At 27.6% G+C, this 25,903-nt stretch overlaps 1 protein-coding gene and 1 long non-coding RNA gene across 4 annotated transcripts in view; one reads left to right on the top strand and one right to left on the bottom strand.

The window, feature by feature from the left end:
* Nucleotides 1-23,526, bottom strand: part of LOC111040396 (potassium channel subfamily T member 2) — a 175,206-nt gene extending 151,680 nt beyond the window's left edge. For 2 of the 3 annotated variants that reach the window (XM_022324305.1, XM_022324306.1), the window contains exon 1: nucleotides 23,047-23,524. The gene's annotated coding sequence lies outside the window, so the exon portion shown is untranslated. Of the gene's footprint in view, nucleotides 1-23,046 lie in introns of all 3 variants that reach the window. The other variant, XM_022324303.1, reaches the window with a different exon arrangement.
* Nucleotides 113-24,961, top strand: LOC111040398. Its single transcript, XR_002605194.1, has 5 exons — nucleotides 113-240; nucleotides 2,816-2,915; nucleotides 24,104-24,238; nucleotides 24,317-24,446; nucleotides 24,635-24,961. It is a non-coding gene; the product is annotated as an uncharacterized LOC111040398 (long non-coding RNA).
* The last annotated feature ends 942 nt before the right edge of the window (nucleotides 24,962-25,903 follow it).

Genomic DNA, 25,903 nt, shown 5'->3' with positions numbered 1-25,903 from the left:
TTTAAATGCCTATAAACGCACAAGAGATTAAGTAGATACTTGGAATTTTCAATGAATATTTATATTAGCATTTTCTGAACATGAGATCATTTTCAAAATAGTTAACCTCATTTTGTGCCATTATAGACATTTGAAACTACGAATCTTTTTTTATCGATTTCTGGATGTTGTGTTTGTGAGGAAAAAAGCCTGAAAATAAAATACAAGATTCGTACATTTTTTTATTGGAATTTAAAAAAGGTAAACGTACATTTTTATTTTTTATGAACGTTCGAAGTTTTACGACATATTCAAACAATCAAAATGATTTATTTGAAAACAGTTTTGTTATTTCGTTTTGTTATATAAAAAAAACATTAAAAGATTCAACTACAACACTTATCATTTTCTATATTCTGTTTCATGTAAGAGTAATTTAAGATTTTTACCGGTTCAGTCAGACCACATCCCTCGATTAAATCGGTTCTCGTCGACTTTCATCGACAGATTTTGTTTTCGAAGAACAGCCGTAACCAAAAAATTTCTTCACCGAGTTAATCTTTGTAAAATCCAAGTTTGGCAGATGTTGAAATAATAAAATAGTGATGCTCCGGAGAGCTCACCACATCCATTTCTGCTGAATCATACCCCCTGAGGTTACTATTGTTCGATAAGCATAGATTTTTTTGCAAAAATTTTAAGCGATTTTTTGACATTTGAAATTGTCTACATACTTAGTTTTTTTTTTTAACAGTAAATACTAATAACTATGCTAGGCCACAATAAGCTTGAAAATGTAATATAAAAAAAACCCATTAAGCATACATGAGAATGATTTTAAAAATATCAAAAATACTAATCTCACTAAATCATAATATTATAATTGAAATATTATAATCAATTAATTAATTAATTATATTCGAATTTATAACCTAATACTAGGCTTGAAAACTTAATTTATAGTTCCTTATAAGTTGTTGTTCTTACAGCAACCTAAAAACTGCTGAACAAAAAATACATTTGCACATATTTTATAGACATTTTAAGTTAAAATTATGTTGAAATTGGATATTTCATCATTTTAATTCAAAAAATTGTATTCATTATGACTTAAAAAATGTTACTATTGCATATAGGTATTATTACTATTTACTATGCTTGGCCAAATTTTCAAAATATTTAGATTAGTTTTAAGTTATTTATATTACGAACCTATTCTACGGTACTTTGGAATGATGGTATTGTATTTTAAATTAATAACAGCAAGTAATATCAAATAACATTTATTTATATTTGAATGCAAAATATATTATGAGATTTGTATTTGGTAAATTGAGTTCAACATACTGAAGTATTTACTAATAGAAAAAAATATACTACTTATAGCTGTATTATTAATATATCCTCAGTAATATAAGCTGATCGTCTTCGCTAAGAATCGTTTTTGGTATGAGATGATTTTTGATTGAATGCAAATTTTACACATCCAGTAGGTCATACAATTACAAGGTACACTTGACACCAAACATTCAGCTGAGATACTTACCATTTTTTTTCATTATTTGTTTCGTATTAAGATAAACTTAAAAAATATAAAAATATATACCTACAGTTAGATTTTAAAATAATAGAATAAAATTGTGTTTACAAGTTATAAATTCCCGATAACTGTATTTATTTGGGTAAGTATCATTTATATTTTATAATAACCTATAACATTTTAATTATGTATTTAAAATACAAATCTACAGTGCCTATACATAACTTATAAGGAAGAAGGTAGGTTCTTGTTTACAATATCGTTGTATGTTAATAAATCTAAATAAAACTAAATTATCGATCGTGTTACCTTATTCATAAGACATACCTAATTGTATGTGCATTGGCCTTGAGTGGGTCTTATGATTTCGGCATCAAAAATATGTATGACGTATCTTAAATGTATTGTAATATGCGCATTTTTGATTTCGATTAAGGCATGTGAATAGAAACTGATAAGGTAAAATTTATTATTGTAACGCATTTGTATTTATGATTTCTACACATTAAATATAATTGTAAATGAATTACAGAACATATTATTTATTATTTATTTTTATTTTTTTACACTCCCCAACTCCTCAGGTTATCTGAGATTCTAAATATACTTTACAATTTAAGTTTTAAACACAATATTTTAAATATGATACACGAATGGCTTAAGTTATTATGGAACTTAATATTATTATAATATCTATGCATTTGATCCATGTATCTATCTATTTATTTTCTATCGAATTTTAGTTTTCGAAATCAATAAAACCGAACATACCCAGTAGTGTAACATGTAACGCACGTGAGAATAAACAGAGGCGAGCAATTATTATAATTCAGCTTTTGGGAAAGCTCTGTTCAAAGCGCTTGTACACGACAGGAGTTATTAAAATTTATCGACAAGCAGCCTGAATGTATGAATAATTTAAATATAATGGTATATATATACATACTATAATATAGATAGATGGATAGGCAGATAGATACAAACATAATATAGCTAGTATACTCCAAATGATTTAGCCATGGCAATTATGTACGGATGGAAATTGAATAGGTATATGATACAAAATTTAATTTCCCATTAGTCATTCCACGTCACAATGTGGTCTGCTTATTATAACACCTTCAAACATTTTCTCATAAGTGTTAGACAACGCGTAGGTGCGTATCGTGTTTGGGGTTAAAAAATAATGCCACAACATAACGTGCATTTTAATAAACATACCTAAACCATAGGCCGCACATTTGAAGCATAGCATACGACGTATAGATGAATAGTTATATTGATTTCCTTTTTCAGGTCATTTGGGAATTATTTATACGAGCTTATCGACGATCGGACGTCAAAGGGGTGTGCTCGGAAAAAGACCACTTTCGGTCTAGTTCATCACAGTGTGCACGTGAGTTAAGTGAAAGTGTTTATGTGACTAAACCGACACAAACACATTAAAAAAATATCTCTATTCATAAAATAATCGCAAAAATATACTGTTTTAAACTACACTACACAATTAATAAAGGTATATAGATGTATGTTCAATATATAACTGCTATAATTTCTTCTAGAATTGTCGGTGAATTCACTACATATTACACAGAAAAAAAAGAAATAGTCAATTTAGTAATTATATTTAGTATAAAAATGATTATAGCCACAATAGAGCTGAAGTTTAAAAAAACTTTATATTAAAAAAAAACTTTTTAACACAATTTAAACATTTATTAGATACTGCGTGAAGATAGGAATGAATTTGTTTTGCAATGATGTTTTTGTGTTTACTTTTTTCCGAGCACACTTTTGGTTTAAAAAAGTATTCTAAAACTTTCAAGTAGTCCTATCCATCGATCGGAAATCGAGTCTAGCCGTTACTTTTAGAAAGTTATTTTTCGATTATCTAAGTAGCTTTCCTAAGCTATGATAAGAAATAAAGAAATTTAATCAAACATGATTAATGGTTAATAACATTAGCGAAAACTAATCTGAACTGTTTTTCAAGAAATCGGTCATTTTAGAATTAAGATCAAATCATAAACCTAACATACCTGCTGCTTTAAATACTATGTCCTGATAATTATAGCTTATTTCAGGAGCTACCTATAAACTTTTAAACTAGAAAACAATATGTGTTTAATAAAAAATTCTTCGAAGAAACATATTTTTTTTAATTTCAATTTTTCAATCATAAAGAATGTAATTTTTTATTTGAGATACATATTTTATTGTTTTTGTAATTATAATCATAATTTATTAATAATATTTATAAAATATATAAAATTGTTGGACTGGATACTAGTTGAAACCCTTCCTCAAAAATCTAAAAATTAAATCTATTTTTTTATTCACCATTAGGCATAAATAATACTAGTTCAAAATTTACATACTAGAACAATAGTCTTTTCGAACAAATTCGACACAGAATTGTTTTGATAAAAATCATAACAAAACATAAATCATCGAGTTTTAAATTAAAGACATGTCCATTTAATTAAAATTAGAAACGTTCAAAAATATATTCGCAGAGAAAAGTTATTGAATTAAAAGTGCTTTAAAAACTAAAAAGTAATAATATAATTATTAATCTTGTCCAGTTAGCCTTTTTCTGTAAGATAATTAGTTTCTACATTGTAATAATTGAAGGATCAAAAAGAACCTGTTATTGTTAAGTCAATATTTTTTTTCTTTTCATTAAAAGTTTAGAAAAAAAATATTAATTAGTTTCTTACTATTTTTTACCCAAAGCCATTTCCTTTTATATTATATTATTACCATTTATTAAAATTACTTAACATCAACTATAAATTGAATTATATTCATCAAATTTACACTTACACAAAAGAATTCAATAATATCAAATAATTAAATAAGGTTAATAATTAATGGGCATTATTTTTTAACTAGAATTCGATTAGGCATTAATATAAACTAAAATATTTATAATGAAGTTGATTTGCAGTATTTTAAAAATAATTCTAAGCAACGTACAATTATTTCCAAGCTTTAATTACTACTCATTTTATAAATTAAATATTAATGTATACAATTTATAAATGTAATGTCAATATTATTTTAAATTATCTCAAATAAATTTGTGGTTTTGCATTTTTATCATTCCAATTATAATAGTCAGTTAGGTATTCAAATATATACAAAACTCAAAGTAAGTATTTCCAAATATATTTATAAATATATAAATGGTATAAAACTATTATAATTGTTCAAGTAAGCCATTCTCACTCAGAATTATTTTGAAAGTGATGATTGATCAATACTTTCAAAGTAAAACACAAAATATAATACGACTTATTATGTCTGTTAGTAAGGGTCACTTTTATCATATTCGTGAATTTTTAAATTTTAAGATTTTAATCACAATAAAAGTTATCCCATGATAAAAAATGGAATATTTCTTTTTGTGTTGAGCACATGCTCATATTTCGAAATTAAAAAAAAAAACAAAATTAACGTTTCTGCAATAAACGTTATTCTTATATTATATTATCTAACTACAGAAAATTCAAGATTTTTTTTTTATAACAGTTACCTAATTGCTGTTATTCAATCAAAAGACTATTTAATTCAATAATATTCTTAATTTAGGCGGGAATTTTAGTTCTCTCCAAAAAATAATAATCATTAAATAAGAATAGTAATACAGTGTGCGTCCTTATTATATATCATTTTGGGTCATTAAATCAAATTATATTTGTCAGCAAGTTATTTCTTCAACATTTTCTGAATTTTATCACCAGGTGGACTTAAATATTATTTATTGTGTTTTTGGGAAAAGGCATTATATTTACTAAGGATAAAAGTTCAATTAGTTGTAAATTGAGGTTGCTGTGAGTGTGTTCCCAAAAATAAAAAGGGGAACAGTAATTAACCACTATGCTGTACTGCAAATGTCAAGTGTATCTTGTCGTTGAGCGAGTCACTGCTATGTATGTATTAATGAAGAACCTTATATTGAATTGACAAGTTTTTGATGAAGTGAAATATTTTTTAACAGTATTTGTAGAAATTCTAGGAAACATGTCTATAAATAGTTCAAAAAGAGACGAAATATTTTAAAAATATAATGTTTATAAACAATGCTAATATAAGCATCTATGGTAATTCGTTTTAAAATAACAACAAAATAAGAAATTCGTCTGATGAGAAATTATTGTTTAACTAGTGAATATCCAATGTCATCAAATTTTGAACCTCACATCATTATAAAAAAAATACTAGTAGCTTTACTTAGACCCTCAATTATTTTTCTTAATTCCAGTAATAAAAATGAATTTGGAATATTACACAACATTTTCAAATCACACATAAGAATAATAAAAATATCCTGAATTTTTAACTATTAAATAACTTTCTAGTCTTCGCAATTTTGATGGACTTTGCAAAAATCCTAACTTTAATGTTATCTAATAAAATGTTTGGCTATAATAACAACCTATGTATTACATTTTCAAGGTTTTGACAGAGCAAAGGACTTTTTATAAACATTATTTTTTAGAAAAAAATGTTGAAATATGTCATATGTCTATAATATGGAGCTAATACAGAGTATAATTATTTTAAAATTGGATTATTTGATAGGTGAAAATGTCAATTATCTAATGTTATTCGTCTGAGTTAAACCAAAAAAAAAACAAAACCATTTTTGTTGAATACCGGTTTACATAAATAATCTCATTTTTCCATAATATTTTTGCCGATTATTTCGAAACGTAGGTACTGTGAGTTTATGCGTTTGACCACCACTCAAGGTACTGACTAAATCTAAATTTTTATCAGAAACTTCCCAAAAAGTTGAAAGTCTAAGTATTGTCCTTTTATAATTTGATTACACTCTAAACGCTTACAAAAGAAAAAAAATCACATTCATCAATTTACTCAAAATCTAAATTATAGTATACAGCATGATATCAAAAACAAGATATGATGTAAATTGTTTTCAGTAAGATCCTTTCAGTAGACAAGTGGAGTGGCTTAGTGTATAGTAATAATAATAATTTAATGACAATGTGATAATGTGGTACGTAGGTGACTTGTTTGAACCAAATCTGAATTTTTTCAATCATATCACGGAATGCCGTTGTAAGCATACCGGCTCATGCAGGTAGGGTATTACGAAGTCGTACGTCAAAAATAAAATAGCACATACATTTCATCATAATCGTAACAAATATAATAATTATTTAAGACTAACTTAAACGTGTTTTGAAGTTTTTATAAATTCATTTTGTAAATTTGTATTAACATTATTCATGTTATATATTGCTCAAAAACAAATTACCTTTAAAATGTAATAAAAATATTCAAGTTCAGTTTTATCTTATTAACTTCCGTGGCGGACACGGTTGTACACTATCTATTAGACCGAATAACTCGATAAAGAACCTCATCAACGAAAGACAGAAAAACAAGTACTTTTTAGTTCTGGAAGTTTAAGGAAATTTGAATTAATTTAAATAACGTTAATCCTGGAAAAAATATTTTTAGTTTTTCACTTCACCTAAACAAATTTCAAAAAAATTACCTCTTGCAATTCAATTTTTTACAATTCATTATTTCCTCGCTACTTTAAATTCAAGATTTTCGTTTAATATCGATAGATATTTTGACGTGTAGAATGTATATATAAATATGATACAACTATTTCAGGAGGACTCATTAGTTATTTACAAGAAAATACCAATAAAATAGAAAAACATTTTTACCAACTTAAATTGCTATCCAATAACAAAATTAAAGTGTTTTCAACTTTTCAAGGTTTGAATTCTATGAAGTAAGCACGCGAATGCCATTTTTTTTGTAAACTAGATAGTAAAATGTCTATATTTATAGCATATATATATGTGTATCTGGTGTCTGCACGTTAAACTTGATACAATAACCAGTTATGGCTAGAATTTATAGTGGATGCTTTGAAATTTTTTTCATCTGATTTGTGCTACTTGATTGCTTATAAGACAACTTATCAAATAACTATTATTATCTTCAGTATTATATATTTAAATGAGTTGAAAAATCAACGTGTACTGCAGCTATTTTCAAATATTCAATACATTTAAAATACAGTTGTTTTGAGGTACATTTAGGCCCCAGTAAAAGAGAAATATCTAAATTTAGTAAAATATGTACTTACCAACGTACCGATATTATTAATTTTTCCCGGCAGAAATATAATAATGTCATTTGAACTCTTGATAATAAACAGATTTATTTTGATAATTAAAACATTTTTCTGGTCTAATTTTATGTCTGTTAGAAGTTACAGTTATTTTTTTAGTATAATGACCCAATTATATTTTTAACCATCAAAATGTGCTTCAAATCAAAATAAAATCATTCATAATATTAAGTATACTATATATATTATGTATATTTATATATTTTAAATATATGATATAAATTATTCATAAATTAACTATTTTAAATGTATTACCTAGTTATAAAATGAATAATTAGCATTTAAGGACCTACAAATAAATAAAAATACATATGTTATGTCAACCTACACACAATACAACATGTATATAAGTACAATGAGTAAGTTACTCATTTTCACTAATTAAATTTAGCCCCAAAGCTGGGCAAGTTAACAATTTTTTAATCTAGTTTAAGGTAAGTTATCTTAAAAAAAAATATACAGCTGAATTAAAGTTAATTTAAAAATTTAAATTTATTTCCATTATCTGTTTCAAGAAAATAATAACTTAGGTCAGGTAAGTTAAAAGCTAAGGTAATATTTTCATATGTATAATATTATATCATTGCAGTGTATAGTTTGTACACTCGTCGGCAGAGTATCACTCCGTCTAGGTGGTTCTCATAATTTTAAGCTACATAATAACTAATTATTTACAAAGCAAATAGGTACCTATACTTGCTATACTATAATATTAATTATGAACAAGAGGCGTATGAACAGGGGACCGCGCATGATCCGTACGCAATACCTATACAGTACACTATGGTGACGAGGGTATATTTATATGTGTGTATCAAAACACTAGTATCATTACTTGGAAATGTAGGATCTAATATTTATACTTTGTAGACGTACCGCACAAGACTCATGTAGGTATCCATAGACCACTTGGCCATCATATTTTGTTATGACTTAAAATGATAAAAAAAATATGTTATTTCAGTTGAAAAAATCAATTTCAAAAAATACACTATTCATAACTATATACAACAAATAAGTAAATAACTTTAATTTAAAAAAAAAATAGGTAACTAAGTAACGTTACAATTATTTATGAAATTAAATAACTTAGTTACTACGTTATTTTCTAACTTAAATAGTTGAATATAACGTCAAGTTAAAAGTCATCATAAAAAGAATCTTTACTTATAACTTAACTTTTAACTTTTTAAATAATTACTGCCCTTTATACACACCAAACTATTAATTGTCACCTCTGGTTGAACTTTTACATTTTTTGTATTATCGAAGTATGTAATAAAAACTATAACATTCAATATTCATTATACAAATCATAAAACAAATTAATGTTTTCTCTTTAAATTAGGTATGTAGTAAGACTAATGTAGTTACACAAACTATTTAAGTTTGTATTGCTTATCATATGTACTTTTTGGTTGGATGAAATTTCATATAATACTCTTCATTCTTTCATTAGTTATTTTGAAATGTACATAATTATTAACATACATTATATAGATTATTTGATTGATAATCCCGTTTAACAGATTTTTTTTTTACCTCGCTTTACCACTTTACCAAATATTGTTCGCTTATTTTGTTACAATATTAGCAACACCTTTTATGAATCGGATATTTTTAATATATTACCTAAATTATATGAATATGATTTACATCACGTCGAAAAAAGGACCAAATAATGTTTTGGAGTTGCGAATAATTGGAAATCAAAAAACTTTTAAAGTCTGACACACCCATCTTGTGACCTTTTCCGGTGCTATAGTTGAAATTTATTTAAAAAAAAAATCACCACTTCTACTGAAATCGTAATAAAACACTGTCGTTGGTTTGACGTTGTATTCTATGTGGCATGGATATATCAAAGTTTTATAGACCCAACTCTCGAGCCTGCCATTTTCCCGGCGTAACAGAGTAAAAATCTATTTCATCAATTAGTCATAAATCCATTAATTATTTCGTATGTACATTTAAAACAAATGAAATTGGAAAATAGGATTTGTTTGATTTGTTTTTCAAAATTAACTTCCCGAGTGCAGATATTAATAAGGCCTATTTGTATAGGTGCCCTGAAAGGATGTTATGCACTGCACAGTGACCTAATCCGATATGCTAAAGGACATATTATATTATACCTACATGGCTAAAGGATGTGATAATATTTCGCAACTGTTGTTCTATCATCGCTGTTCAGATGGCGTACATTTTACGCTGAGCATAATATATAATATCCGGTCGAACAACAGAACTAATGATTGAATACCCCTCTCTAGCTAAAGGGGTTCCTCTCCAATATTCACATAACTGATTACATTTCACTGGCGCTGCTCACGTCCAAATAGTTGCGGAATGTTGTAGGAAACTACGTTTATTATGACCAGTGTAAATTATCTCGTTAATGACTCCGTCGCCATAGTTGAAAAACTAAAGGTTTATTGAAGCAAATCATAATTTTTCAATGTACCTAATTTTTATTCTTTACATTCATTACTTTCTATGCGAACAACACGTCTTGTAATATTGTTTTTCACGTTTCATTAAACCATGGCTTAAAGCAAATCTACTCGGCTGGCTTTTAAACACTTACAATAATATTGTTAAATGAATAAAATGTACTCAGAAACAGGAATAATTTAGTTTGAAAGCTACGTAAAAAAATATTTTTTTTAAAGAAAAAATGCGTTCCGTCTTTATTTCTCTCTCGACGAAAGTATGATGCCTCAGGATAACATAAAGCGGTAGATATTGGTTCAGTTGGGGCCCCCCAAGGTAGATTCGGCAAACCTCTAGAGAACATGAATTGATGCTTACTCGAATTTCAGCGGAATCCCTTGCTAATATTGATTCAAAAAAACGCATTATACTTTACGAAATCGAAAACAATCTTATGTATGAGAAACTAAGTCTGTGTAAGCTATTACTCTGCAACACTCAATTAAATAAATGCATGTGTTTGAATTTTGTAAATCTGTATGATTTAATTTGTTTTAGTAAACCAATAAGTATACTTATGATTCTTCCAAATATAAAGTTATACCATTTGTGAGTAAGGATATGATACGAAATTAATTTTAAATTCAAATATTCTATGTAATTTACATATTATAACAACCATACACAAATTTTGTTTTTTTTTTTTAAATAAATCAAACATATTACGGTAAGGACAATATTTTAATGTAATCTAATTGAATCACATTAAAATAAAAAAAGTAACATCTTTAGATAAAATATAACATCACAAGTTTTGAACTTAATATTGATAACCACATATTTTTTCCGGATAACTAATTTAGTAACAGTTTCTGATGTAGATTTCGAAAGAAATGCCTTAAAAATGTGTTATTTATTTGTAAAAAATATTGATACATTTCCATTAAAGGTAAATAGTGGATACCACCAAAAAGTAAAAATCGATATGCCTATTATAAAATTGAAATATAACGTCACGGAATATGAAATAAAAGCTCTGATATTAAAAATAGGTAAAATAGGCTTTCTCAAAATACGTTTGTGTGTGTATTGCGTATTGACATATATTATTATAATGTATATACATAATACGCGTGTATAAATGAAAATTATTATATTCTAATGACTAATACTAGAAGCCACGACTAGTCACGCAATCTCAACAAATTACTATAATATCTTTTCCCCTCGACGTTCAATTTTCTACCACGTAGACAATAATTAAGGGTCACCATCAACTTTTGAATTATTAAGTATAATTAGGTCTTCACAAATAAAATACCTATACAACTAACCAACTATATTCAAACACTAAAATTGATTTATGAAAAAAAATTGTATTTTGAATTACACTTGGTTAGCCAATCGTGAGAAGTAGGTAGGTATATGATACGACTTTATTAAAATATGCAAAACGTGATGTACAATTTAATATAGAAAACTCTTACTACACATTTCGATAATACTTCAATATCACATTCAACATTTTTATCATAATAATTAATGAGAATCACATCAATATATTGGGTATATATATTATACACTTAATAGTATAATATGTATAATATATATTTATATAAAATATAAATATTTATTATATTTTATGTTATTATAGGCAAGTAAAATACATTTTAAGCATCAATAGTCATGTGTTCACTTTCATGGAAATAAAATTCAATATCTACTCATATACAGGTTTCTAATATTAAATTGTAAGCTATAAAGGCCTAGCATATGATATGATTATTCAATCATAGAACACATTATATCGATTTTTTCGGGATAATGTGTTCCTGTCCATTGAGTATCGATTTCAGTATAAGGTCAAGAGTTTGATTCGTTCTATAACAAACAATGGTCTTGGTTTATGTTATAATAAAACGATGAACGTATACCCAACATGCCCCATAAGTCATTGTACTTGAACAGTGTAAATATTTTTATAATCATATTATTAACTTTAATATAATACAAATTTATTTATTTACTAAATGTGTTATTATAATTTTAGTACTATTGTATTAAAATAAATATTGAATTATTGTATTGACTATTAGTTAAAATTAAGTCTACAATTTAAAATTTCAAATATTATGTTAATATAAACTGAAAATTTGACCAGACAATAATATGTTAGATTCATTTTTATAAATAAAAATGAGGTATTATTCAATAACATTTTAATATTTATTATAAGCTGTTGAAAATGCCTAATTCAAGTTTTTAAAATACTTTTCTTTGCTGATTTTTTAATATTAATTAGTAGGTACCTAATTGGTGTATTTTTCGATTTTTCTATTATATTTCAGTTATTTATTCAAACAACGATTATAGTAGATAAAATAATGTTCAAAATCATTTATTTTCCAAGGAAGTGTTTACGAATTACTGAATATGCGTTGGACAGATATTACAACCCGAAATTAACTTTCATTATTATTTCCTTTCATTGTCTTCACATATGATTATGTTAATAATAACATAAAAAGCTTCAAAATGTACATATTGATGATCATGTTGTTAATTATTATATTATTCTAAAATCTCCACAGTAATTAATATTATGTGACAAAGCCTATAGATTCGAGTGCAGTAATTTATGTAGCATGGTCGAAGTATTTTCGATGAACAATAAACTGTCTTGTTTATAATGTCAGAGCTACAAAATGTTTACCTAAAAGACCCAAACTCATCACTATTATACGTCATAAAACAAGTTCACAACAAAATAATTAAACCAAAATACCTTTTAAATTATGCAATGTGCAATGGTGCAAGAATATTTGATTTTAATTTATTGCTACTATTTTTACATCAACATTTAAATAATATTGAGTATAAAATGACATATAATTTTTTTTTAAGATCTAAATTCGCTATTCATTTTCGTTGAGATTTCACGATTTTTCATATTTAAAAAAAAATTATAACGATGTACACAATGTACATACTACACATAATAATAATTATAGTTAATTACCTACCCACAATATTATTAGTTATAAATATGTTAACACTAAGCAATCAAACTAGATGATAATATTATACTATTATTCGAAGCCCTGTGTATAATAGTAACGGATAAAATTAAATAATTATTCTCTTGAAATATAATAATACTTAAATAACGAAGCTAATACTACTGAAAAACATACCCATTTCGCACTGTCAATCGTCGTCTTATGCATTATGTTAGTCTAATTCAATACGGTTACGCACTCATATACACACAAAAATCGATGGAACTCGAAAACCGCTAACTAACGTGTTCAATTACTATTGCACTTTCATTAGGTAGTTTAATACTAACACTTATATACAGTCAAATATTAATCGGGACATCAAACATCATTGTTTATTTCCATAGGCATAGATACAGAGTGTTCGGAAAGATATACCTACGATATACTTACCAATAATTTGAATTATTTTTGAATTATATTCAACTAAATATCTCAACGACAGACAATAATATTGATCCGTAATAGCAAATTTCATTGATTGATTTGATATTATAGATCTGTAGATTTATTTTTCAGTTATGCGGCATTTTGTTTACGTGTTATATACTTTAATAGTAGAATTTCATTCTCATTTCAAACGTTCGATGAACGTTGAAGTTGTGATTTCGGTCATAAATATTATGTAATTGATATGATAATACATTGGTAAGGAAGAATAAACTATTTTTAAGACAAAATATCAGTTACAACGTGTACCTATTATACCAGCTGTTAGGTTCATCACACAAACGAAGTGCAACGTACTATCACCCTGTATATGAATGTAGAAAGTAACTAGTAAGGCAGTGTGTGCAATAATAATATGACGATGTGTGTGTATGTGTGTGTGTGTGTGTGTGTGTAGTACTATACTGAATGTGTACGAAATAGGAACCAAGGACTTATGACGGATTTTACAAACGCTTTACTTTAGCGTCTCCGTGCTGTCGACGTTGGCCGTTGTGAATGAGAATTAGCTCGCCGTTGTTTTGTAGGGAGCCGCGCGCCGGTTGAATATGATATTATGATATCATGGTATTTCGCTACTGCTGTGATATATAATGGAAAACCTTTACTGACAGTTATGAAAGGGAAATATTTTGTTGGTGTAATAATAAAATAAATTTTAAATACACCCAGAGTAATCCTACACGTACGCTACAGCGTTAAGATTTATTCACAGCAATTTCTTCGTCAATAAATAAATAATTAGAAGTAAACGAAGGGTCGCATACTTGGGTATCTTCCTACATCTGTAATTCATGTCATTTTACGCACTCGACGCATTTACCTACTGTACATACGCTATGCTAAACATTGGAAAAAAGCAGGTTATCGTAGTAATTTCTCTAATTTTCTTCAAATGCGAAAAACAATAAATTACTTAAACTGTGAATATTTTAACAATAATTTGACTTGCAGTTGTACAAAAAAAATTAACACCTGCTTTTTAATATTCATGCACATGTTGTATCACATCACTAAAAACTTCAAAAATTGAAAAACATAACTTGTGAATGTGTTATGTGTGATACACTTACTAGTTGCTACTTACTGAAATCCAATAGATTTTTTAGATAATACTGGAAGATTGCATATTTTTACATATTGCCTAAAATAATGGCAGATAATCATGAAAATAGAAATCGTTACTAACAAATATAATGATATTATCTTATAAGTGCTACAACTTATATTTTATGATGTATCTGCAGATATATGTTTACAATGTACATGTAGTGAAAAAATCTTAAGACATCTCGAAGCTTATACTTAATTTTATTTTGAGTATTTTATTGTTATTCGGCTAGCAATAAATGATTCTTAAGTACATATCGATTTATTTTCTAGCCATTTCAGGGCATATCAATCAAGATTTTTTATTTAAAAAAAAGTTTCAATTTTTAATGGGATTCCCATTGAATCGCGTTTAATCTGATTTAATAACTAGGTAACTAAATACATTTAAAACTATTTTTAGAAATAAATCATAAATAATATTTTTTTCAGCTATCGTATTTAAAATATAGTTACACAGTAAAATTATTAACCTATGTAAAGTAAAAATGTAAAAATGAATAAAATAAAGCTAATATTGCCATATTGGTCTATTGTCTAACCGGAGCCAATAGTTTACTAAAACAAACAAAATAAAAATACGACAGTATTCAGCTATATTTATGGTGATAACATTTTTATGACTTCATGCCTGCGGTTACACATCTTAACTAAAAGTCATTTATAAATTGTCTATTAAATATATTAAGTTGTAAACTATATAGGTACATAATAAATTGATCAATGTGCATATAACTGTACCATAAAGTAATAAAACTCAATGCTTGCGATGGTTAAACTGTTTTTTTTTTTTAATAACTTTAAGTGAAATTATTCCATTAATGATGCCATGATGGTATACGAGTTCATGCAAATCCAGTTCAATATTAGATCAGAAATAAAATAGAGAGCTCTTGAATAATGGAGACAGTGATATTGAATAAATAAGTAAGTATGTGTTGAAAATCGAGAATATCATCAGTGGGATGAGGCAGACAGTTGATATATCAGTTAAGCCCCAAATTAAAGGCATGCGCTGGCAAATGGATGTGTATCATAACTAAGCCCGGCAAATGAGATATTATAAAATACCATGGGAGAAACTAGAGTTAAGAAAACAAGGAGCCCGAGGAATATCAGACCTAATTAATTTATGCCAACCAGACGAGTAAAGTGGACTGTCCATCAGAGCTTTAATCAGAAATGCTTGATCTTAATTATATACAAGATAATTCACCAAGGATACTCACTACCCCTCCCCCACACTAATTTATCCTTTAATATTGAATTTAATTAACTTCTGATTTTCGTAGTTCTTAAGTACCAACACTTAATGAACATTGTTTAAAATACTTAGATTTTGAATGCAATGTTATGAATGTGGTGTAGCACCTACAAACTTATTCTTTTTTAATGTCAATCACTTTTTTATAAAAGGAAAATGGGTGGTTTTATTTTGAGAAAAAAATAAGTTTATATCGACACAAGATTATTCTTAATTTGAATATGGTTTCATTCAAAAATTCCAGAAATCATAATTTATTTAAATACATTATCTTAGTATGGAATTGGGCGAGTATGCTTTGTGAATAACTCTGTACGGAATTTATAAGCGAAAAGAATTTATAGTTAGTAAAGAAATTTATTACCACAGATATTAAACTGATATTACTTTCAATATTTGTGAATTTTAATGGATCAATATTTAGTTTCTATTGATGACTCTAAGCCTACAGAAACAACACAATAATTATTATTAATTTAAGATTTTCAAAAATATCATCAAACATTTTTAAATAAATTAAATTGATATTGTATATTATTTAAAAGAATCAAAATATTGTTAAGTAAAAATGGAAATTCAACGCATAAACAGTTTAAAAAAAAAGATTACTTCAAATTTAAATGGCTTATCTTCAAATGTAAAATATATATTTTAATAAAAGGACAATAAACAAAAGTAGTCAGCTATTTTTCAGAAAATTGAATCATCGTACTTAAAGGTATTATTTAGTCAACACCCATTGAATAGGATATATAAATCATATTTAGGTTGCTAGATAAAAAGAAATTGAATTTAAGAATTCATGTTAATCAAAAAGTTATTTTAATTAGAAGTATGAGACAGGAGAAAAATATATACATTATACATTTGTTTTTTCTGTGGGTTGTCATAGCATCAACATTTTAAATTTATTAAATTATAAATGTTTCATTGTGTCATAAAGTACCTTTGAAAAATATAAACCAAAACCTGAATAATTATATTGGTAATTTTATAGTTTATTATATACTACATATATTATACTTCAATATTTCAAAGGTGCTTATACAAAATATTTGACTTATATACATTTATTGGTGTAAAAAATGATAAAATGAGGAAAAAATATTAATTTAATTTAAAAAATGATTGCCTATTTTAAGGTTCGTTTGATAGTTCAAATAAAATTTGAATTGAATAATCTTAGAAAATATACATAAATATGAGACTACAAAATGTCATCACTCTAAAAAAAAACACCATCAATTAATGAAGAAAATAAAGTCATTCATTATTTCTCAGCCTTTTTAAACATTTGTAGGTGACTCAATTTATATTATGTATTTAATTTAACGGATGATGTATGATATACACATTTATATTGTTTGATTGTCCACCGGTTCAATATATTTCGTCCTAAGAAAATCTTACAAAAATCATTATATGAACATTGCATTTAATAATATAATAAAATATATTTGTAACAATCGTCTTAAATCAACATGATTATCGTATGTGTACCACTGGCATATAAATGAAAAGAAAATTATTTTATATGACTGTACAAAAGTGTCCTTGAGATGTACAACGTGCAATGAATGCGAATGCTTGACATATCTCATTATACGGACACTTCCGGTCAACGGTCTTTATTAGCGAGCGAGAACTCAGAAGTACTAGAAAATAGAAAATGCCGTATACCAACAGATACATCAGATGAAAATAAGTATACAACCGTAAAGAAACACGTATTTTCAGACATTTCCGTTGTGTTTATACTTTAATACCCATGTTGAAAAATAAGTCGCACACAAATAATAATAATAATTCTGTCGTACCGTGGCTATTTCGTCAAAAAATAATCCTATCGAATTCTCACATCAACTAAAGGAACACCTTACTCAAACTCTCAAAGGCTATACTTATCATCCAGTATTTGAAAACTCAAAAGACTGTATATTTTACGATTTCACCATATTTTTTCAAGCAAATTCCAGTCAGATAATGACATTACAATATCTGTGCTAAGTAAATAATCAAACTATACATAATTTGGTAAGTTATAATTGGTCAATTAGAAGATAAACTATATAATATATGATCAGCCATTAAATGTCATTGGAGTATTATAGATAAAATAATGATAACCTATTATTATTAAAGTGTTCTTCTATTTCTCACAATATTACACCATAAAAGTATAATGATGTGTAAACACTAAAAATATGTGATCTTAGCAGTCTCATCGTTCTCCGAAATCGAAATCAAGATATAAAAAATAACCTGACAAATCCTAATAAATTAATTTAATGTCCAATAAAATTCGACATTGAGAATGGTGTAGGGATAAAAATAGTCCTGAAGAAATACCTACCTGTCCAAGTTAATAAATATTGCTGGGCTGCGGGGATTTATTCAGAAAAAGTACTAAGCAAACCGGTGAGAATATATTCATAAAATAAAACAATTAATTGGCAACGATTCACTTTCTGTATTAAATAAATTAACCTTAATAATTTCATGTTTTCATTAGACAGTTCTTAAAAATGATTTAAAATGTTAAGTCATTTTTTTTTTTTTTTAATAATTATGAAATATTATAAGTTATTAATTGTTTGTTGTTTAGGTTCAGTTGTTAAAATTAAATGATATAAATTAATTAAGGTTCAAGAGGAGTGTATTATTTTTAATTGGCTATGACCCTCACTTTTTCAATAAATAATTAATATTTTCATATACTATAAAAAAATTCGGGGAATTTTGAAAGCCTTAGTTGTTAAATTAAAATAATTACTTATGCTTAACTGCTAAATAGTTTGAAAATTTTTGAGACAAAATAAATAAATATAAAACATAATATTATACGTGTACCTCACTCATCTTATCAACCTTTGTTGAACACATTTAACATCCAGAGCTTAGCAAACAGAAGAAAGGTAATTGATCTATTATTTTTGTTCAAACTACTTAACGGGTTTTTCTACTGTCCGGAGCTATTAAGTTTTTTAAATTTTTCTGTTCCTCAAGTCAGAACTAGATCATCAATCATAACTACTTTTTATATAAATAATCACAAAACTAATTATGCGTTATCCGCTCCTATAAATAGAATGATGGCTATCACTAATGATGAACAAATTGATTTTTTTAATTTCTGTCCAAATTCTGTCGATTTTTTCAATAGTTTTGTAAGAAAAAAAAGTTAATAAATTTAATTCTGTTATTAATTTTACTACTGTATTGAGTTTTCGTATTTTTGAGTATTTTCTCCAATTGTTATTTTTATTATATTTCTGTGTTTTTTGTATTATTAGAATATTAAGTATTTTAGCTATTCATTAGGTAATTTATTTTTTCAAATGTTATTTATCAAATGTTATACCATACCTATATGTATTATGTACTAAATTTCAATCTTTTTTGTAATTGGGTTATTACCCGTAAATAAATAAATAAATAAATAAATAAATAAATAATCACGACTATAAATTTTTAATTTTTTGAATTACTATAAAAACTACTAATGTGGTATCTTGTATAAATATCAAGCTTTTAAACCAAGTGTTAAAGTTAAATTAACACAATTTCTAATCTCAACCATTTACAATTACAATTTTATCATTTTTAAATAGCATTAAAAAAATTACTTTTATCAAAAATTGGTTTTGTGTGAAATTTCCCTTTGTTCTCTATTTTTTATTTCAGAAATGTATTGGAATTTTTTATTTCTGATACCCCCTCCCCCGTTCTTTTTCCAAGTTTAAACTAGAACCAATTTTCTATCACAAACCACCCTGGAAAAAAGTCTAATCATTTTTACTGCTAATAGCGGGCAGACACAAAAAAACAATCCAAACATCATTGTTGTTTAACCACTACATTGGTCACTCCGTTCAGAACCTAATATACATAAACCTAATAAACAATTATTCATAATTTTCAATGGGCAAAAAGACATACATATGTGTAATATGATTTTGTTAAATACGTGTTAGGCCAATGAATTTCAGAAATTAGACAGGGAAAAATAACAAGTAGCAACTTGGCATGATCATTAAGCTATGTATTACCTACGACGTTGGTACTACATATTAATAAATTCTGTGAAAAATGATTTTTTATCATAAGGAACTTCGAAGTGTCGTTAAATTGTTCAAATAATATTTTTGACATAGCTTGGGATTGGACTTTTTACTAACTCAATGTTATCGATTTGTTGTATATACCTAAATAACAAGGACACTTTTTTCTTGATAACGAAAAAAACATCAAGCATCTTACATTTCCTATAGGTACCTACATAAAAGAAAAATTATCTTTTATGCTTTTTAATTAAAATAAGGAATTTGAATACTTAGTTTCATTATGTTATCTGATCACAGATTACTTTTAACTCATTTTCATATTATAATTTTAAAAGAAAATCATATATTTAAAACTAAAAAATTGAATGATAAAAAAATAATAAATGTAACTTATTTTTTGTTGAAAAAATAAAAACAATTCATACTATTAAATTAATCCAGAACGGTTTTTGGATCTACACTTTAGATCTAAATAAATTTAACCAGTAATCGATTTTTAACAATTTATAGACTTTTAAACTACTGTAGTAGGTATAATAATATACTAAATGTGAGTATGTAACACTCTGTTTTAAACAGGTATGCGACGTTCCACTTAGCTAGTGGTAGGTATATTAATATATATATTAGTATTAATATATATTATGTTTTATTGTGTTTCATATGATATAATATTTTAAATTCGTTAAAAATAAATGAAAATTTAACTTTTGTTCATGGGTTTTATAGATTCTCATCCTTAATATTAAGTGTTATTTAAACTGATTATCTAAAAATTGAGTTAATATTCATATGAGTTAATACGGTTTTGGGTCTTGTGTCATGGTTATACTATCGAGGTTAATTAATTTATAATTTATAACAAACCCCTCATTATTATTGTGAAATCCGTAATATTGTTACACTTTAAGAGGATATAATAATTATATCATAATTTTAAATGTATTTATAATTTTCTGTTAAAGGTGACAAAATAGTTGTATTAAACCCAAATTTTAACTTTGAGGATTTAATTTATTTATAGTTAGTTATTTGAAAAGTTAATTTAAAAAAGATTTATACAAAGTATTTGAAAACAGTTTAAACATTTTGTCATCTAAATCTACAATTAAATTAAGTATGAACCTCACTTATAATAATACAATCACATTCAACCATTTTTAAAATATATTTAGTTAGATTGAAGTAACTAGGTATGTGAAACTTGTGGCGATATTTAAAATAGTATAGGTAAATAATATACGATTAGCAAAGTATTTTCAATGTACCCCTGAAAGTTGTATAGTTAATTTTCTCTATAATTTTAAAATTACATGATTTAGAAAATAAAATTATTGTTTTGTCTTTGTGTAACAATAAATTTATTGAGTAATTAGATCAGTTGATAAAAATTTATATTTTTAATTCAACCTATAGGCATAAATCTAATAATATTACTCTAAAACATGTATAAAATATATTTCTCAAAAAATTCGTTTTTAAATTCCAGTAAAAGATTAATAGGGATTAAAATAGGTCATTTTGTTATAAAGTTTGACTGATTTTTCATGGTTTAGTAGGCACAGTAATTATTTTAAGTAAGGACGTATTTTGTTCTAAAAGTATCAGCTATAAAGGTAACAACTTATAATAATGTTGTTGCATTATAATGTTTGAAATTCGGAAAAACGATTGACGAACTTTCGGCAACTTCATAAATTAACCTCATTTGCAATATAGTTCGTAAAATTACATCACAGATTCGTACGCAGTAAAAACTTTTTATCGACCAATCTACTGGTTTCCATATATCACATTGTAATATTATTATTAATTATATTATGTTAAAATCGTAAAATTATGGGACACGTTAAAGCGTAAGCTATATGTCTTCTACTTTCATTTTATCATAAATTCATAATAATATTATTGATGTGATTACAATATTCTTATGTACCTATCAACATTTTTCTGCAAAGACCTAAGACGCTTTCAAAGGATGTGCAAGAAAGGCACTCAGATTAAGTGGGAAGCTGGTGAGGCCACCTCCCTTGGGCCCACTCTATCATCAGACTAAAATTGTGTAAAGTGGTTGTTTTCAGCACAAACATTGTTCATGATTTTTATAATTGTATTATTATTATTATCATCATACAAGTTATGCGAAAATATATAAGTACACTGAAACCTGTATTGGCGGACATTTCTTTCTAAAAATGTAATGTTCTTGCTAAAAATATAGGTATTGTAGTGTGCACGTATATAATAATATCCCGTGACTGTCCGTTATACAAACATTTTACTGTAATTAAAATATGATAACAATTTCATTTAGGCAGTTATAATTTTAAATCCATTTCATACTGTCGATGTCTTTGATATATACCTACATACTGTATTACCAAATCATTTAACAGCATCCAACATATTTAAATGTTGATTTCGCTTAGAATTCAATACCTAAGGCTCGCCCTCGAGACAAATTAGTTCCCGTAAAAGATATATGAACTACTTATAAATTTTAATCTAATTATAGTTATAGTAACATTAATGTTATAGTACACTCAGTTAAAAATTCTAGCAGGGAAATAACCTCTTTTCTCCCCACTGGGGGCGCCCCTGACCCAGGTAATAGAGATAAAAAAGCTGTGCCATACCTATTCCAATGTTAAATACCTGTGTAACGTTCAAAGGTTTGATACTACCTAGTATATGAGAGCAGTTGTATATTATATTTTGTCTTCCGTGATGCCAACAATCGCACACAACCCCATCAGCCCCCGAACCTCCAATTGGAGCTTGTTCCCGTTGCAGTTGGACTGCCAAAACCACACGGCCAAAAAAACTACGTCAGTTTCGTCTCGGGGATGCACCCAAGGGCCGGATATCGCGTACACACGGACCGGAAACCGCGCTTTGCGTGTACAACATACTACCCTATACTTAATAGATGCCGATGGTATGGGACCGTTTTGTAGTCTTACCTGTGTCGTGAGTAGTCGGCTACAAGGCGGTTGTGGGCAATCGCGCCGGCATTCGGACTCCCCGGTTCAACGGCCGATCATGCCGTGCGTGGGGTAGGTGCGACACTGGCGGCGAAACAGCAGACGGACACGGACCGGACCGAGAATAATGCGACGCAATGATCGATTCCGTTTGTCGGTGTCGTCGTGTCGTTGTCGTCGGGGAGAGAAGGAGAGATTGTGTGAGAGAGAGAAAGAGAGTGAGAGAGGACGGACAGAATATGAAACGAAGTATAACCCGTCGAAACGACGATAACGAAAACGAAATAAATGTATACTATTACTACTATCGTGTTGTGTTATGATTTATCGTCGAATAGTGCGTGGCGGAAATCAGTTATTGGTCGGATATCGAATTTTTCCGACGATGCGTGGCCACATGGTACGCGTCGCGACCGGCTTGACGAATGAGGAGAGACCGCACCGCGCGGCAGTCAGCGGGTTTCTCACGTGTTCCGCGGGTAGTATGATAGTAACAAGCCACGCCGGGGCGAAACACGCCGGCGGAGGTTTTTCGCGTAAACGCGCCCGATCGGACGTGGCAAACGTTTTATTATTGCGATCACCACCGCCAACATCGCCACCACCGTCGCCGCCGCCGCCGCCGCCGCGGTCGTTCGAAAACCTGTCACGTCACAATAAATTTATATACGCGTACACTGCCTCCACCGCTTTTGACTATAAAACATATTTTCTTCCATAAGAACGGAAATTGAGAGCTTATCAACAGGAACATTATATTGTCTTCATACAACGGGAACGAAATACAAATAACGATAATAATAACAGGATACCGAATCTAATAAGAAAAACGCAGCGTTCACTTTCGCAATAGATTCGAAATAATAATAATAATAATAATATGGTTTCTTCTTACCACACGTCAAAAATAATCTTCATATATATGTGTATATAATTATTAATTATAATATATAGGACATAGGTACTACTTAAGAGTAGTAATCTAGTACAAATATAATGTAGGTATATATATTTAATATATAATTATTATTTACAGAGTGCGGGCCACTGGGTCTTAAATGCTTGATATTTTTATCAAGTATGTTTTGGGAAAATGGCGAAACTCGAAACCCCGTTCTGAATACACACACACGAGAAAACGATGAGGACGATAAAAAATGTGATGTGTGAGGTACGCAGAAATTACGCTTTGAACTATTAAATAATATTATTGTTATTTATATGTTTCCGAAAACTCTATTATGTGCAGATGTACTAGGTTGAGGCGATTCACACTGCTCTGTGAACCGTGGCCCTTGATTCTCGGAAAAAGAACTATCCGTAATTTTTCAAATTTATATTTATTTTTTCATTTTTGTGGTGAAGTTATAAACATAATGGTAAGTGGTAACTGACTTCTTGGTATCATAATGATATAATCACCTAAAAGTAAAAATTTGTATTTTATAATTATTTTCATAACCAGCAACCAAAATTATTGTAAACATTTTACTTGAGTAGTGTCGGATTCTACTTTCTGCTATCTACAATATAACATGGTATTTACTTATAAACATTTATCTGCTAGGTAACCACAAGATCCAGCCAATCACAACGCTGAACTTTTTTTTCCGGAAATCATGGTTCACGGTTCACGGAGCAATGTGAAGTCGCGTACGATACGACGAATGTTTGGTTTTCTATAGTTAAGTCGTTTACACCGAATCGGTGGTAGTCAGGGATAGATCAACGAGTATAAACAGTAAACGCCAAAAATAATAGCTTATTGTCATGACCCATTTTAAAATGACATTAAATAATAATGGGCTAATAATATTATGTCGTACTACTAAAAACTGTAGAAAAACACCATGAAAGTTGCATTCATATTATATCTAGTATATTATACAATGAATATGTGTTCACTTTTTTTTTATTTAAAAAAAAAATACGTTTTTATAATGATATTTTACTGTATTCTAATTTAAAATCAAATGTAATAAAACATTTTATGTATGTTTTTGTCATAACATTGAACGAATTATGTAGTTATTATGCGATTTGTTCCTGAATTCGCGTCGCTCTCAGTTATAATATGGCATAATATCATCTCGTAAAACGTAAATAAAAAAAAATTATATTATTATTGCGCATACTGTAGTAGACAACTATTTACTGTGTTGAACATATTTTTAATAGTCCATATTATACGTATCAAGTATAAAACTCTGTTGTTAAATATAATCCATTTATCCCTGACAACAATATTATTTTATAAAGCACACATATAAATTGGTGGTGTAAGTTCGATCAATCATAAGATTTAAATGAGATTTTTTGCTAATATTATATTATTACGATAATTATATCCAGAGTTAGGTGCAATATTTCGTAGCGAATATCTTCAGATCAAATTATTTAATACGTACCATCATAAGAAACGATCGATGCAAGTTCAAAAGTACTACCCACTAATAACACTAACAAGAAAGTAGAATAATTGAATATAGACTACAGTACACATATTGGTTTTTTTTAGTTATCAACGATATATTTTAGATGCGAATGCGAGTATGTCATCACATCTGGTAATTGTTGCCCAGATGATGATGGTGTAATTTGGTATTTTTTTAGACTAATTTGAAAACATTTTATTTTGGTGAGACCTTGAGAGGGTTCGGGGACTTACTACTCTATGTTTTCGTAGATTTGTCAATTGCCATTTTGGATTGTTGCCTTCGGAGTAATGAGTTTTCTGTGAAATTGATGCGTTTTGCGTTGGCTTCCCTATTAATAAATTGAGGGTTCTACCTCTCTCGATATTATATTTTTGATGTTTTGGTCACATTAAATGTTT

Source organism: Myzus persicae, unplaced genomic scaffold, assembly GCF_001856785.1.
Source record: "Myzus persicae strain clone G006 unplaced genomic scaffold, MPER_G0061.0, whole genome shotgun sequence".
Lineage (NCBI taxonomy): Eukaryota > Metazoa > Arthropoda > Insecta > Hemiptera > Aphididae > Myzus > Myzus persicae.
This window is presented reverse-complemented; position numbering and strand designations above follow the sequence as displayed.